The sequence below is a fragment of the Elephas maximus genome, chromosome 4, assembly GCF_024166365.1.
Source record: "Elephas maximus indicus isolate mEleMax1 chromosome 4, mEleMax1 primary haplotype, whole genome shotgun sequence".
Classification (NCBI taxonomy): domain Eukaryota; kingdom Metazoa; phylum Chordata; class Mammalia; order Proboscidea; family Elephantidae; genus Elephas; species Elephas maximus.
The window spans coordinates 95114685-95132348 of NC_064822.1; the positions used below are offsets into that span (position 1 = coordinate 95114685).

Genomic DNA, 17664 nt, shown 5'->3' on the forward strand with positions numbered 1-17664 from the left:
TGCCCTAGTGTCCCGTGACCTAAAAGGCAGGCTTGGGATCTCTGAAGTTTGAGTTGCCTTGTACATTCTCTGCAGCCTCAGGCTTTGAGCATAAAGTAAATGATGGACTATCAGCAGAAGGCAAAAGATTGATTATCTGTCAGTCAGATGATTATTTTAAGTCTTGCCACCAACTGTACTGCTCATAGAAAATGCCTTATGCAGTTTGGCCTTAATTTCCTTCCTACACTGTTTCTTGAAAAGTTATTATGCACCATTTTCCCATTTAAAACACTGTTCCTACCAGGAGATATCTTGGAGGTTTTCTGCACTACAGAACAAGCAGCTCAGTGGCTTCTTCAGATGAAAAACTGCCATATTACATTTAGGCAAAATGGAAACTTCAAACAAACAAAAACACATCTATTTTTTTCTCCCTTGTAAGTAAGTGTAGGTATTTTTCGGTTTTGCTCCATCCTTAACCGAAGTTCATGTTTCTCTTTTGAGGCCCTGCCCGCTAACATATTCCTCTGTCAAATCTTCCAGAACAGATGGTCCCTTCAGGGAAGCTCAGGAGAGTGCTGGGTGTCTGGCAATGCCTGGCCCCTCCCTCCCTCTTGGGGCCTCAAATAACTAATCACCGACCCAGTTTCCTTCCTCCTAGGGGTCCTTGGTCCAGCAGCAGCAGGACTGGGTTCCAGGGACTGCAGAGACCCTTTGCAGTTGGGTTTAGCAGCTACCTCAGTCCGCAGTAAGCGCTGGTCCTGGGGAGGAGAGTGATAGCCCTTCTGTCCAATCAGAGACGCAGCTTTCTCTCCTGTGCCCGCCCCGCTCTTCCTGCGGCCCCAATAACCGCTCTAAAAGGCCAGGCTGCCGCTGTCAGGTAGCGAGGGTGGGCTCCGCCAAGGCGAGGAGGGGCGCCGGGTGAGGAGATGCGCTCCCAGGTGTTTGCCACGGAAGTGGGAAACCTGTAGGTTATGGTCCAGCTGTGCCGGGCTGAGGCGAGCAGGAGCAGGGAACAGGTAGGAGGCAGGACTTTTCCTTCTTTGCAGATAAAATAAAGAATGCGTATTTTCATGTTCCTGTTGCCTCCCTTCCCCTTACCCCCCCGCCCTGCCCCGCCCTCGTCACCCCCAAATCTGTGGCCGCTGCAGGCTTCGTCGGGATGGATTCGGGCAGCAGCCTGTCTGGGTGCTGGGAAGGGAGGGTGCGGGATGCTGGAGTCCGGCGGTGGCTGGCAGGGAAGGAGGACGGTAGCGCCCTGGGAGAGGAGACCAAGCCCCCATCTGTGTCTCCTCAACTTTCCTCTCGGAGGCAGCGGCCGCCACCATCGGTGACTCGCCCGGGATGTCATGTCGACCCGGCAGGGGAGGGGCTGGGGGAGCAGACATGTCAGCGGCGGGGAACCGCAGGTCTTCTGAAATCAAGAAGAGCTTCTCCTTCCTCCGCCGTGAGCACCTACTCATTTTCTCTCGCCTCTTCTCTCTCCTTTTGGACTCTTGCTATTTCCCTGAAAAAAAAAAAAAAAAGGCGGGGGAGGGGGTGGGGGGAAAGGGAATAATTGCGGTGACGGAAAGAAGGGACTTGTTTTCAGGACCCGCTCCCTTTGGGGGTGGGGGCAGGGAAGAATCCCTACAACTCAAGAGACGATTTCCGATCAATTACATTTCTCTTGAGAAGATGTGGGCCGTTCTCCGCTATCTGCCGCAGACCCAGGAGGGGAGAGAAGGCTTTGCTTCTTCTCTCCCAGTCTGACGTTGTCTATTGGGAACCACCTTCTCACCTAGTTTCTAAGAGGTGGGTTTGCCCCCAGGGATTCCCAGAGAGTCAACTAATCGTGCCCGGATGGGCTCAAGGTGGCTGCACGTCACCCTCCCTGGTGACCGCATCTGGATACTAGGTGTTGGCCCAGCGCCGGTGCCTGCTGGAGTCAGATTGCTGGAAGCATTAGGCAGAATTGCAGAGAAATCATATGCTGCATCACTCGGCCACTGATGACAATCTGCGCTGAAAATTCCTAAAAAATGAGGTTATGAGAAGGAGGGAATGGGGAGAGCTACAGCCTTCTCTTATTTATTTATCCCAAATCCAACATGGGCACTTGTATGTGTGCTTGTATGTTCGCATCTCCAAGGTGGAGCTATATATAGCTCCTGCATCTCCAGCCCGGTTTCCCTGCTGCTAAGCCGGCTGCCTTGGCCTTGGGAAGCAATCTGGAAGCACTGAGTAGGAGGGGCAGGAGGGAATCAAATTCTCCACTGGGAGAAAAGCCAGAGGAGATGCACTCTGAGGGATGAAACGCAGCCTGAAATAAAATGAATGTTTCTGTAACGCGCATAAAGATCAATATTTTCAAATATTATTTTGAATACATTCTTAGCATGCTATCTCATCTTCATCCATTCCCTTGCATTTTTCATAGTGTATATATTAACCCCACTAGCCTGAACTGGCAACCCTGGTGGCACAGTGGTTAAGTGCTATGACTGCTAAACAAAAGGTTGGCAGTGCAAATCCACCAGACGCCCCTTGGAAACTCTATGAGGCAGTTCTACTCTGTCCTATAGGGTCACAATGAGTCAGAATCCACTAGACTGCAATAGGTTTTTTTTTCTGGCGGGGGGGTGGTTAGCCTGAAGAAGGAGACCTGGTTGCATAGTGGTGAAGAGCTCGGCTACTAACCAAAAGGTTGGCAGTTTGAATCCACCAGGTGCTCCTTGGAAACCCTGTGGGGCAGTTCTACTCTGTCCTGAAGGGTTGCTATGATTTGGAATCAACTGGACAGCAATGAATTCAGTTTTGGGTTTAGCCTGAAATATAACACACTTATTAAATAAATGTAAACTATATCTGGAATATTTTGTTAAACTCATCAGAGCATAATAGTTTGCTTATGCCTGTCCTTTGATGTATTTGGTAGTAAATTTGGGGGGATGGTAACCTATAGCTAGCAACATTTGGAGACCAGGACGCATAACTAAGGGACTGTTAGAACTGTTGGGGGTAGTTTTGACTTTTTTGGTGAGGATATAATTTTTGCTGTGGACCTGATATTTGAACTTGTGCTGCTGTTTTTTATTATGTCTATTTGCACTATGTGAAAATTCTTTTACAGATCTATGTGCATTTATTTTCTCATTACCTGGATTATGTAATCCTAATGATAATCTTTGCATTTTCACATGTGAAAGCACTAAAATTCAGAGGACACCTGATTTACATATAAAGTCTTTAAAAACCCATTATTCCACCTCTAAGATTCTAACAACATACTGTGCATTTATACCATATAGCAGTTTCCCCTCAAATAGAATACTTTTCAGCTTCCCACTGTTTGTGGTCCTGGTAGCAAATATGGTGGATATTAATACCAGTAAGAATATGTGGGCCAATTTTACTCTATTCTGTTCTTACATAAATACCTAAATTACCTAAATAAAATTATATACATATAATTTTAATTCTGAGTTCTTAGGATACATTCCCAACTTGTCACATCATTTTGAAAATTAGTGATTTAATCTATTAGGCTAACCATCACAGGCAGTTGAGGCTGGATTTTAATTTTGGCTCTGCAGCTTCCTGATTTTGATTTGGGGCAAGTTATTTAACTTCTCAGCATCTCAGTTTCTTCATCTTTAAAAAGAGAGTAATAGCACTGAATATCAGGGTTGTGAGGATTCAACAAGAATATGTAGCGCATAGTTGCCAGCATGGGGATGTGTGCATAGTGAGTCCTCAGTAAATAGAGCTAGTATTCATTATCATAATACATCAGTATGGGATCACCATGAATAGAATTGACTGGATGGCAGCTGGTTTGGTTTTTGATTATCTATCAACTTAATGCATTTAATTAATTTGTGGTTTATTTGGCCAAGATTTCCCAATGATTCTAACTCAGAGTGATCTCTCCTCTCTGAAATCACTAGTAGCTAACTTTCACTTGAAAACCTAATCACATGCAATCTTATTTTGTTGCTTGTATGTATGTCTAATTTGTGTTCTAATGAGACAGGAAGTACTTTGCAAAAAAGATCATGACCTATTTTTCTTTGTATACACCACCAAACTGAACAATGTTCTAAGTATGCTGAAAGATACTTGCTGAGAAAGTATCATCATAAAAAATTGTTTGGATGGATGCAGTAATGACTTAGGATAACCAATTTATTGATAGAAGGCTATATATTGGGAAACGCTTTTGGGAAAACTTCCTTTAGCTCTGCATCTTCTCTCCGAAGGATTATGGATGGTGTCTTAGTCATCTAGTGCTGCTGTAACAGAAATACCGCAAGTGGATGGCTTTGACAAAGAGAAGTTTATTCCCTCAGAGTAAAGTAGGCTTAAAGTCCACATTCAGGGCATCAGCTCCAGGGGAAGGCTTTATGTCTCTGTTGGCCTTCTCATCAATCTTCCCCCAGACTAGGAACATCTCAGCGCAGGCACCCCAGGTCCAAAGGGCACGCTCTGCTCCCGACGCTGCTTTCTTGGTGGGTTGAAGTCCCCAGCTCTCTGCTTCTTTCTGTCTCAAGAGATTGCCTCAAGACACAGTCCAAACTTGTAGATTGAGTCCTGCCTCACTAACACAACTGCCACCCAATCTCCCTCATTACAACATATAGGAAAGTCAGAAAATACTGGGAATCATGGCCCAGCCACACATTTTTAGGGGGACCTAATTCGATCCATGACAGATGGCATGAGGTGTTTCTATATCCTTCCACAGAACGACTCAATTTTCCCATAAGAGTTATGACTATGTACAGGTTATTCTTTATTCTCTTGTATCTTGTGTCCCTTGAGGCCAAATAGAGACCTAGTTGAAAGATGATGTTGTTGTTAGGAGCCATGGATTTGAATTTTGACTCATAATGATCCCATGTGACAAAGTAGAACTGCCCCATAGAGTTTTCTAAACTGTAATCTTTACAGAAGCAGCTATACAGATCTTTCTCCCATGGAGCCACTAGTGGGCTCCAATTGTCGACCTTTCCATCAGCAACCAAGAGCTTAACCAATGCCTGTCCAGGGCTCCTTAGTTGATAGGCTTTTAATATTTCTTTACACAAAATATGCCATGTAATTGCCTTATTATAAAAGAAATTAACAGTCCCATTTCCATCCATCTATGCATGTAAATTGGCCAGGGCTGCATCATAACACAGAACTTCTAAGTTACTAGTTAGCTCCCCCTCTGCAAATCAATGTTTATTTTACTGGAAATAAAATTATCCTTTGGCATTTGCAGCCCTAATCTCTCCTTAACTAACCATTCCAAAATACTAGCAGAATGGCTATGAGCACAGGCTTTAGAAGGAAACCTACGTGTGTTAATAAAACTTTCGTTCCTCTACCTCCAAAACCAAAAAAAAAAGTAAACCAAATCCATTGCTGTCCAGTCAATTCCAGCTCATTGCAACCCTACAGGACAGAGTAGAACTGCCCCATAAGGTTTCCAAGGAGCACCTGGTGGATTCAAACTGCCGACCTATTGATAAGCAGTCTGGGCCCTTAATCACTATGCCACCAAGGCAAGTGCCCACTGTCTATTCAGATGCTAATTTGTTCAGATTTATTCTCAACTGTAATTCATATATTGGTCTGTTTTCCCAAGTATCAGCTTCATCTGCCATTGCATGCCTGGATTAGTGCAGTAGGTAATTTATCGAATATCCCAGTGTATAAATCTTATTGGTTTAAAAAAAAAAAAAAATCCAAACCCATTGCCGTTGATTCTGACTCAAATTTCAGGTGATATTATTGAAAAAATGTATTTTCAATTTTTATTATTGCTTCTACTCTGCTGTGAAATTTTCAGTATGTATTATTTCAATTTTAGTTCAGATTAGTTCAAAATTAGTTCCAATCTTAAAGGGCACTGACTCTGGAGCAAGAAACATTTGGGTTCAAATCCCGACAGTAGGGCTTAATAGCTGTGTGACCTTGGAAATGTAGCAGGAGGATGGGTAGGTGGCATTAACTCCCTATGGTTGTATGAATGAACTACTGTGTTAAACTGCACTCAAAGTATATTCATTTAATTTTGTATTCAAAATAACATTTTTTGTGATTATAAGGAAATATAGGATCACTAAAGAGAAATTGGAAAGTTCCACGATGTAGAGAGATCTACTCTCCCTGTTCCAATCCTACCTGTATGAACATGTTGTTGTTTGGTGTCATGGGGTCCATTTTCGACTCATAGTGTCCCATGTGACAGAGTAGAACTGTCCGTGGAGTTTTCTAAACTATAATCTTTATGGGATCAAGATTGCCAGGTTGTTCTCCCATGGATCTGTTGGGTGTGTTCAATCCACCAACCTTTGCATTAGCAGCCAAGTGCTTAATTGTTGTACCACCAAGACTCCTTTCATGACTATACACGGTTATTTTAAATTTACAGATTTGGTGTTATACTGAATAATCATTTTTTTTTTATCCAGCTTTTTTCCCCACTCAACATCATAACATGAGCCTTTATTCATTTCATTTAATATTTTTCTTCACTCTTTTTTTATGACTGTCAAATATTATATGAGTAGAATCTTTAGATCATTTCCAGTTTTTTACGGTTGTGGCGATGGATATAAAAATACATTAACCTTTGCCTTTCTGACCATTTCCTTATAAACCCACCATTGCCCATTGCCGTCGAGTTGATTCCGACTCATAGCGACCCTACAGGACAGAGTTGAACTGCCCTGTAGAGTTTCCAAGGAGCACCTGATGGATTTGAACTGCTGACCCTTTGGTTAGCAACCATAGCCCTTAACCACTACGCCACCAGGGTTTCCTCATTTTCTTATAATAACTTCTTAACAGTTGCCAGGTCAAAAGTAAATATTTCTAAACTCCTAACGTCTCCTGTCAAATTTCTCCACCTACCAAAAGTTTATGTGCAAATTTATACACCACCAGTGGGTGTACTGATTTGGCAATACTCTCATTACCACTTGGTATTGTGGTCATAAGAATTATTACCATTTTTATAGTGGAAATTTTGTATCTAGTTATTCTTTTGAGTTTTCTTTCTATGATTTTGGATGAATTCTGAAATATTTTTATTTTAACTGTAATTTTTCTTTTCTATTTCTATGAGTCAGAATCGACTCGATGGCACTGGGTCTGGTTATTTCTTCTTTTGTGAATTTCCTTTGACTATCAGGAAGTTCATATTTTCTTCACATAATAGGAAGACATCAGCTATATGCTGTTAAATTTTTTTGCCTTTCTTTTTTACCTTTTTTTGACACACAGAAATTTATAATTATCAGTAGTTTAACCTATCAGTCTGTCATATTTTCATGCTCAGAAAACTTTCTGCCACCTGATAAATAATTGAATATAAAACACACATATGCGAGTACTATTGCTGAATTTCTTTTCTCCTTTGAAGTGGGATTTGGCTTTTTTATACCATGTGTACAACCCAGTGTTAAGTGGATCCTGGGGACATATAAAATACACTCCCAGTCTATTAAGATCCCCTTATTATTTATGTGGCTCTCTCATGAAGTGAATAGTACCTCAATTCTTTGAGTTGCTATTGTCCATTTCAAAAGTGCCAGGGGGTAAAGCATACTATGGAAGATATTAATGACCAGGTTATTCAGCCAGAGGGGGGCACATTGTTTGAACAATTATCTGAATGACTCAGGCACTAAATCTGCCTTTGCCAGGATTATCCAGATGGTCCTTAATTCACTGGATAATTGCTCACCTCTGTACTTGATTCTGATGATGTAGACCAGAGCGTGCCATCGCTTTTCCTACGCTGTTTTGTAATTAGTCTCTAAATGCTTAGGGTTGGTCACATTAGTTTCTTTTATGAGAGGCAGGGTTCCTTGGTCCTTAACAGCACAGGCTTTGAAGTTATGCAGAGCTTTAAATAAAATCCAGCTTTGCCAGTTACTAGCTGAGTGATTTGGGCAAATTATTTGTTCTAAAACTTTGCTTCCTCTGTAGGGAAATGGGGTAGTTGAAGTCCCTAATTCAGAGGCAATAAAGTAATCCAACCCCTGTCTTGTTGTCTTGTTCCCCTTGAGCCCATTCTTCACACTATAATCAGTCGTTTTTCTAAAATCAGTTTCATGATGTGCCTTTGCTGCTGAAAATCTTTTGACAGAGCCCCCTGTTTCCTATAAGATACCTAAAGCCCTTTGCATTACTTCTAAAGTCTTGCGTGGTCCATTTTTACTTCTCTTATTTCATTATATTATTACTCTAGGCTCTTCCTTCTCTAGGCTCCCATAATGCTTATCACAATGAACTGTTTGTATTTCCCCAGATGCTTCATGGTTTGTCTCTTCTTCTCTCCTCCCCATCCTCCAAGCTCTGTTCTCTGCAAGAAATGAGCTGTCTTCTTGTCTGATTTCTAACTGACTTGCCTCACCCCTTCAAAGACTCGGGTCGGCTGTCTTTCTCTCTAGAAAGACTTCCCTGAACTTTCAGGCTGAGATTTGAGACCTTCTTTAGTGCTTCCCTAATAACCTGTGGGTAACATAGCATTTACCAGACGATATTGTAACTGATTGTTTACTTGTCTGTTGTTGTTAGTTGCTGTTGAGTCAGCTCTGACTCATGGTGACTCCACGTACAACACAAGGAAACGTTGCATGGTCCAGTGCCATCTTCAGGATGGTTGGTATACTTGAGTCCATTCTCGTGGCCACTGCACTCTGAGTGCCTTCCAGCCTAGGGGGCTTATCTTCCAGCACTGTATCAGGCAATATTCTGTTGTGATCCATAGTGTTTTTGTTGGCTAATTTTCAGAAGTAGATTACCAGGCCTTTCTTCCTAGTCTGTCTTAGCCTGGAAGCTTTGCTGAAACCTGTCCACCATGGCTGACACTGCTGGTATTTGAAATACTGAGGGCATAGCTTCCAGCATCACAAAAACATCTAAGCCACCACAATATGAAAAACTGAGAGGAGTAGCAGAGTTTTAAAATAGGTCTTGATATTTACTAGAGTAAGTCCTCCTACTTGGTAATTCTTTAAGTTTGTCTTCACTTAAGCTTGTCTTATTGGCTCTTTACTTTTCTACATAAATTTTAAAATCATCTTGCTCATTTATACAGATATCTGTTAGAATTTTGAATAAGATTTCATCATCCAAATCAATTTGAGAATGGTTGGCATTTAAAAATCGGGCCTTTAAATCCATGATTATGGCCCATATATCACTTTATTTAAGTCTTTAAAAATTTCTGTAAATGATGTCTAAAGTTTTCAGTGTAAAAGCTTGCATAGTTTTTATTATATTTATTCCTAGATACTTGATTTTTTATGCTATTGTACGTACTGTAGTTTCTAAATTTTACTTTTTAACTCTTTGTTGCTAGCAAATTGAAATACAATTGATTTTTTATGTTGACTTTTTATTATACAAAGTAGCCAAACACACTTATTAATACTAATAATTTGTCTGTTGATTGTTTTTAATTTTCCAGATACTCAAACTGATTATCTTACAATAATGAGTTTATTTCTTCTTTTCCATTCCCTATTTTATAACTTTTAAAAATCTTGCCTTATTGCATTGAATAGGATCTCCAGGGCAATGTTGTGTAGAAGTGGTGATAATTGACATCCTTGTCTCATTCCTAATCTCAGAAGAAAATTTCTCGACATTTCATCATTAAGTATGATGTTCACATTAGCTTTTCTTTTTTTTTTAATAGATAACCTTCATCAGGCTAAAACATTCCCTTCTAATCCTAGTTTGTTTAGTTTTAACATTTTAATTTCTTTTTGAGATGGTGTGCTTTTTTTTTTTTTATATTGAGTCACTGTGGTGAATTACATCAATTGATATCCGAATGTTAAGCTGGACTCAAATTCCTGGAAAAAATTAAATTTGGCTATGATGGACTAGGTTTGGGATTTTATGATGTACTACATGTTGTGTATCTTGCTGGATTAGTATATGGTTCGGTAATGTTTTATTTGGCATTTTTTAATGTGTGTGTGTTTAAATGTTTTTTGTCAGATTTTAGTATCAAGTTTTTGCTAATGAACTCATAAAATAAGTTGTATGTAGTCTCTCTTTTTCCATTCTGGTAGGAATATGTGGATAATCTATGTTATTTCCTTCTTTAAATTTTTGTAGAAATCACTGTTGAAGCCATTTGGCCCTAAAATTTTTTTCATGGTAAAATTTTAAATTAAACTTTCTATTCCTTTAAGAGTTATGAATCTAATCAGATTTCCTAATTATTATTGAATCTTTTTTGGTAAGTTATAGTTTTTAGGAGTTTTCCCATTCATGTAAATTTTCAAATTTGTTATTTTCTGCTTTTAAAGTATTCTTATATTATCTTTTTAGTAGCTATAGTATCTTTGACGGTGGCCTTCAATTCCTCTTACTGGTTACTTATACCACAGGCTTATTAATTTTGTAATTTTTTTCAAAGAATCAACCTTAGGCTTCATTGTATTACTTTTTTAAACTATAGATATTGTGAAAATAAGTAAGTTAAAAATTGCTTTTCTATTTTTTCTTACTACAAATGAAATAAAGTTGATCCTCAGTATTTGTGGATTTCATATTTATAAATTGACCTACTGAAAAACCAAACCTGTTGCCCTATGATTGGGACTCATAGCAACTCTATAGGACAGAGTAGAACTGCCGCATAAGATTCCAAGGAGTGCCTGGTGAATTCGAATTGCTGACCTTTTGGTTAGCAGTTTAGCTCCTAATCACTGCACTACCAGGATACCTCTAGCTAAAACTTATTTGTAACCCCCAAACCAGTACGTGTGGTGTTTTTATGGTCTTTCACATGTAGGCATGTACAGAGCAATGAAAAAATTGAGTGCAACATATTCCTAGTGGAGGTTGAGCAGGTGATGTTCTGCCTTATTGTTTCAACTCTTGTACCCTAAACAAGTGTCCTCCTCACAGTCTATTTAGCGCCGCATTTTTGTATTTTTGTACTTTTTGTTGGTGATTTCTTTGTTTAAAATGGTCCCCAGGCATAGTGCTGAAGTGCTATCTAGTATGCCTATGGAGAAAACGCTCATGTTAGATAAGCTTAGTTTAGGCATGAGTTATAGTACTGTTGGCTGTGAATTCAACGGTGATAACAATATGGTACATTCAGACAAAGGAAGAGAAAATCCTCCAACCTTACACGAGGCCGCTCAGGACAGTGCTAAAGTAATATTTATAGTGCACGGTGAAGTTATAGAAAAGATGGTAAATTGGCTAAATGGGTAGATTTATGAGGTGATAACCAATAGGAAACACAGAGTGGATAGGATTGTTGTGAAGCTAAAAGCCAAACAAATTTAGTGTCATGTTAACCAAGGTCAGGAAAATGGTGCATTCTTCTCAACTAGTGTTTTATTATAAAAAATACTGCATGTGGTTGATTATTTGTAAGAAATATATATTAAATAAGGTGTCTTTAAACTGAAACACATATAAAACAAGGTTAAGCATTGATTGCTTGACTAAAATGTGACCAGAAGCTTGCTGGAACCTAAACCTGTGTTTCTCCTAGGAACAATGGCTCAATATTTGCTAATTCAGTGTTCATGGTGACTTTTTGGAGCCCTGATGGCGCAGTGGCTAAGAGCTTGGCTGCTAATTAAAAGGTTGGCAGTTCCAATCCACCAGCCACTACCTGGAAACCCTATGGGGCAGTTCTACTGTGTCCTGTAGGGTTGCTATGAGTCAGAGTTGACTTGACAGCAACGGGTTTGGCTTTGGTTTTGAACTTTTTAAAATATAAGTGCTGTGAATAATGAGAACCAACTGTACAGGCTTTTAAAACTGTATGACATTTTGAAAAGGATAATTTAGTAAGTGAGAAAACCTGCTTTAAATCCACCCACAGAGGTAACCACTGTTGACTTGTGAATGTTATGTTTTTTCATATTTTGTGCATATAGTATTGTTTTAAGTATATCATTATTGCTATCAAAATTGAATCATACTATACAAAAACTTTTGCCACTTTTTTTTCACTTAACGTATCTTGGCCAGCTTTTTATTTCCACGCATTGTAGTGTTAATACATTACTTGTATAATTTGCATAGTATCCCATTGCTTGAAGCATAATGTATGTACACCCAATTGTTGAATCTTTGGGTTGTTTCTAATGTTTTTAAATAACAAATGCCACAATGAACATCATTTTACATGCACTATTGTGCATTTCTTGGAATATTTCTCTAAGATACATTTACAGAATGGAATTCCTAAAAAAGAGACACATCTTATAGACATTGTAGATAATTTCCATTGTGCCCCTCAAAAAGGTTGTAGTAATTTAGAATCCTAGCAATGTGTAGGAGCCCTGGTGGCGCAGTGGTTAAGAGCTTGGCTGCTAACCAAGAGGCTGGCAGTTTGAATCCACCAGCTGCTCCTTGGAAACCCTATAGGGCAGTTCTACTCTCTCCTATAAGGTCACTATGAGTCAGAATCAATTCCACAGCAACGCCTAAAGCAAAGTGAATACAAATGTTTACTTTTGCATATCCTCACTGATACTGAGTATTACCAATCTTTCAAATACTTTTAGAAGATATAGTGGTTCTAAATGAAACTGAGAAAATAATTAATAAATGAAGCTTGATTGTGTACTCGACAACTTCAATCTGTTGTCAAGGATTTCATTTTACTTGGATCCATAACATTTGGCAAATCTGCTGCAAAAGATCTCTTTAAAGTGTTAAAAAGCAAAGATATCAACTTGAAGATTAAGGTGGGCCTGACCCAAGCCATGGTGTTTTCAGTCACCTCATATGCATGAGAAAACTGGGCTATGAATAAGAGGGAAGAAGAATTGACACCTTTCAACTGTAGTGTTGGTGAAGAATATTGAATATACCATGGTCTGGCAAAAGAACAAATAAATCTGTCTTGGAAGAAGTACAGCCAGAATGCTCCTTAGAAGTAAGGCTGGCGAGACTTCATCTCACATACTCTGAACACGTTATCAGGAGGGACCAGTCCCTGGAGAAGGACATCACGCTTGGTAAAGTAGAGGGTCATCAAAAAAGAGGAAGACCCTCAATGAGATGAACTGACGCAGAGGCTGCAACAATGGGCTCAAGCATAGCAATGATTGTGAAAACGGCGTAGGACTGGGCAGTGTTTTGTTCTGTTGTACATGGGGTCGCTATGAGTTAGAACCAACTTGACTGCACCTAACAACAAATAACAACAACAATAGTGTGCTTATATTATAAAGCATAATATTTGGTTATTTCTCTGTAGATTAAATTTTGTTATTGTGTATATAAAAAGATCTCAATTATTACTGGGATTGTAATGCATTTCAGTTTTGGCTCCTAGTTATTTTTATAAACTCCTGTGCTTTCATTGTTATTTTCAGTGTCATAGACTTTCAATATAGCATATGTCTATGGTTGGTCATGCAGGGTAGAGTACAATATTAGAAGTTCAGTTGATGTCGATTTAAATCTATGTCTTATACTTACTAATGCATGTGATCTGGAGAGTTTACTCAACTCTTCTTACTGTAAGTGGCATCATTTACTAAAACGAGGGGGAAAAAAAGGCGTTGCAGTCAAGTCGATTCCGACTTACTGTGACCCTATTTTTTTTTTTTTTTTATAGAACAGAGTAGAACTGCCCAATAGGGTTTCCAAGGAGCAGCTGGTCCATTCCAACTGCTGACCTTTGGTTAGCAGCCGAACGCCAAACCAAAACAAATTTGAAAGTAAGTTGACTGTATCATTTGCCATCGATTAGTTTCCAGGTCTGATTTAGATAATTTGGCTAGTTACATAGGCAGATGCCTCTTCTTTCTTATTTGCCCATTTGTGGCCCTCCAAAGCTGCTTGTCTTTTGTATAGAATAATTTTCTGACATAAAAAAAGGACCTGCCTCCCATAAATAATCTGTAAATTAGGCCATTCTGTTAGAAATTGAAAGACATAAGATAAACAGCACTTATTTTTTCCTTTATTTATTATGTCTTTTATTTGAAAAGAGAGAGAGAAAGGAGAAGGAGCTAGAGCAGAGAAACAGAGATCTACTCTGTGGTAGGTATTGTGTTTGGATCTGGAGATACAGTAAGGAACAAGTCTGACTTGTTCCTTCATTTCAAGAGGCATCTAAGCTACTGAGAAAAATAAATAAATAAAATGAGCACCCAAAACTGTGTGATAAGTGCTTTGATGCAAAGAGAGTCAACATTGTAGGTGGAATGTTCAATGCCAAGGACATGCAAAGACCTGGAGGCCCAGGAGAGCATAACTGGTTCAATTAACTGAAAGAAACTCAACATATGGTACAGTATAAACTATGAAGTGTCAAGAAATGTGGCTGATGAGGTGAGACTGACAGATCAAGAGAGTTCCTTTAAAGTATTAAAGGTTTTGTATCTTATCCTGGCAGCAATGGTTTCAAGTAAGGTAGTGAGTTAATCACATATCTCGATACTTTTCTTTTTGAGGATTTAATGAAGTAAAACAACATACTAGATAAGAAAGGCCTTTGTAATTTCAAAAGCATTAAAGAAAGTGAGTTAAATCTGGATTTGAAACAGCATATCAAGATAACTATTGATGAGAACTCCTCTTGCCAGGAAAGTGGCAAGTCCAAACTCTCCAAATCATCTCTTTTAATCAGCTCAATGATTATTTTATTTTTGACTTAATTTTGCTAGTAGGTATGTTATAAAAAACCCCTTTGAGTAATTATAAAAAAGAGAATTAAATAAACGTACTGAATCATATAGTTTCATCTTAATTTTTTCACAGCTTCTTTTAGAACTTGATTTCTGCTAAAACATAATTTTTTTGTTTTTAAGCCATATAAGTTCACAGATGTTCTACTTTGGATTTCATCTTCAGCCCCTGTTGAGAACACACCATGCTTGTTTTTATAAACACATATGGTTTCCTGTTTGCATACAATCCTATTTGTTATAAGGGCATCTAAAACTGTCACTCACAACATGACTAAACCACTAAAAAAAGATGTCCAGCAGTGTTGGGTTTTTAGAGATAATTAAAACCAAAGGTATTTATAAAATGCCATTTTCTAAGCTTCTGATGCCTGACATAACCAGACTGAGAATTATTTCCCTGTGTATGTGTTCTTGTGTTTGTGTGTGTATTATTTGTGTGTGTGCGTGTTTAAGTGACTAGGTGTAGGTGTACAGTGGATGAATTACCGTTACTGACCAGAATAATTTTATTGTTGTTGTATGCCCTCGAGTTCATCCGGACTCATAACTACCCTATAGGGCAGAGTAGAACTGCCCCATAGGGTTTCCAAGGCTGTAATCTTTACGGAAGCAGGCTGCTACTTTCTCTCATGGAGCAGCTGGTGGGTTCCAACCACTGACCTTTTGGTTAGCAGTTGAGTGCTTAACCATTGCACTACGAGGGCAGTTTAATGATTTTATTAGTCATACTGAAATATGCTCATAGAATCACTACTTGGCATGCCAAAACTTTATACACCTACTTCTCACTTATTGACTATCTCATTATCTGACATCTTGCATTTGCTACAATAGTAAAAAACCTACTATCCAATTATTTTGTGCATTAACGACCTATGTCTGGCAGCACTGAGTGCTGAGATGTGAGGTGAGTGTAACTCTGGTTGTGATGGTTAAGGTTATGTGTCAGGTTGGCTGGGTCATGATTCTCAATGGTTTGGCAGTTACATATTGATGTGATTTGGCCATTATGTAATGATGTAGTCATGCTCCATTTTCACGTAATGCTGATTTTTGCATAACAACCTGATCTTTGGATCGTAACTGTGTCAATAAGTCAGGAGTGGTGTACTTCCAATAAAAATCCCTGTATTTTCTGATATTCTGCTGAAATTATGTATTAAGAAGTCACAAAGAATAACTGAGACATAGCATGTATGAATAATTTCTTGTTTTTTTCTTTCTATCTTTTCTTAATGCCATCATTATTCAAGGAAGTATTGGGCTAAGGTATATTGATCACACTGTTTCTCTTTTGAATGCCCGAGATGATTGTATTTTTCAAAACAAGCAATTAGCTATTATTTGATACACTAAGGAATTAAAATTTAACTCAACCATTCCCCAAGTGAGTTTTGTTTCACCCAGAAAAGATTTTTTTCTTCACAATTGCTTGCAATGTTCTTTGACCTGGCAATGACATTTGAGATCTTATTCATTATATGAGCTTTCTTATTGCCATGGATCTTCTGTCAGCTTACATATGCTCATCTGTTTCATTTATACTACATTGGCTCATGTTTGATGTGGGGCAAATGTAGTGGGTGATAGCAATGGAAAATTATTTTATCTATAGCAGATCATAGTTTCTTTAATAATGGACCTTATATCGAATTCCGGACAAAAGCAGTGTCTATTTTTCAAGTATATTGGCACTTTAATAAGATAGAAAGTTTTGCTTGTGTCTGCATGGTATATCTGACAAGCATCTGCTCATCTTTCAAGAAGAACCATCTTTGGTGAAGAGTAGTACAGACACAATACTGGGGAACCAGCACAACTTGACCAAGGCAAAGTCAGAGAAGCTTCATAGACATATCCAAACTCCCAGAGGGATCAAGTTACTGGTCTGAGGGGTGGGAACCATGGTCTCAGGGGACATCTAGCTCAACTGGTATAACATAGTTTATAAGGAAAATGTTCTACATCTTACTTTGGTGAATACCATCTGGGGTCTTAAAAGCTTGTGAGCAGCTGTCTAAGATATGTCTACTGGTCCCACCCCATCTGGAGCAAAGGAGAATGAAGAAAGCCAAACACATAAGGGAAAGATTACTCTAAAGGATTAATGCACCACAACTACCATGGCCTCCACCAGACTGAGTCTAACACTACTAGATGGTACCTGGCTACCACCATTGACTGCTCTGTCAGGGATCAATATAGAGGGTCCTGGACAGAGCTAGAGAAAAATGTAGAACAAAATTCTAACTCACAGAAAAAGATCAGACTTACTGGCCTGGCAGAGACTGGAGAAACCCCAAGAGTATGGCCCCCACACACCCTTTTAACTCAGTAATGAAGTCACTCCTGAGATTCACCCTTCAGCCAAAGATTAGACAAGCCCACAAAACAAACAACAATACATGTAGCTCAACCATGTATATGAGACTAAATGGGCACACCAGCCTAGGGGCAAGGACAGGAAAGCAGGAGGTGACAGGAAAACTGGATGAATGGAAATGGGGAACTCAAGGTCAAGAAGGGGAGCGTGTTGACACATTGAGGATTTGGCAACCAATGTCACAAAATAATATGTGTATTAATTGTTTAATGAGAAACCAATTTGTTCTGTAAACTTTCACCTAAAGCACAATAAAAAAATAAATAAATAAAAATAGCATCTATATGTACAACTTAAAAAAAAAAAAAAAGGCAAACCCAAACAACTAGGAAAAAAAAAAGGTGAATCATCTTGTTCAGGAAGTTTCTCCTGGACCGACTTCCCCCAGGTATATTGACATCTCCCTTATTTATATCCCCAATGTGCCCCTTACATATATTGACCATAGCCCCTATAACACTTCATTACCCATATTTATGCTCATCTCTGTCTTTACTATATTGTAAGTCTCTTGAGAATGGAGATCATGTCTTATTGATTTTTTTAATCTTTAAAGCCCTCTTTTAATGAGCAAATAAACTATTTTAGTAATGTTCTTTAATAATAATATTCTAAAAATGCCAGAGG

At 38.8% G+C, this 17664-nt stretch overlaps 1 protein-coding gene across 3 annotated transcripts in view; it reads left to right on the top strand.

The window, feature by feature from the left end:
- The first annotated feature begins 840 nt into the window (after positions 1-840).
- CNTN1 (contactin 1) overlaps positions 841-17664 on the top strand; it is a 385906-nt gene continuing 369082 nt past the window's right edge. For all 3 annotated transcript variants that reach the window (XM_049882834.1, XM_049882835.1, XM_049882836.1), the window contains exon 1: positions 841-1001. The gene's annotated coding sequence lies outside the window, so the exon portion shown is untranslated. The remainder of the gene's footprint in view (positions 1002-17664) is intronic.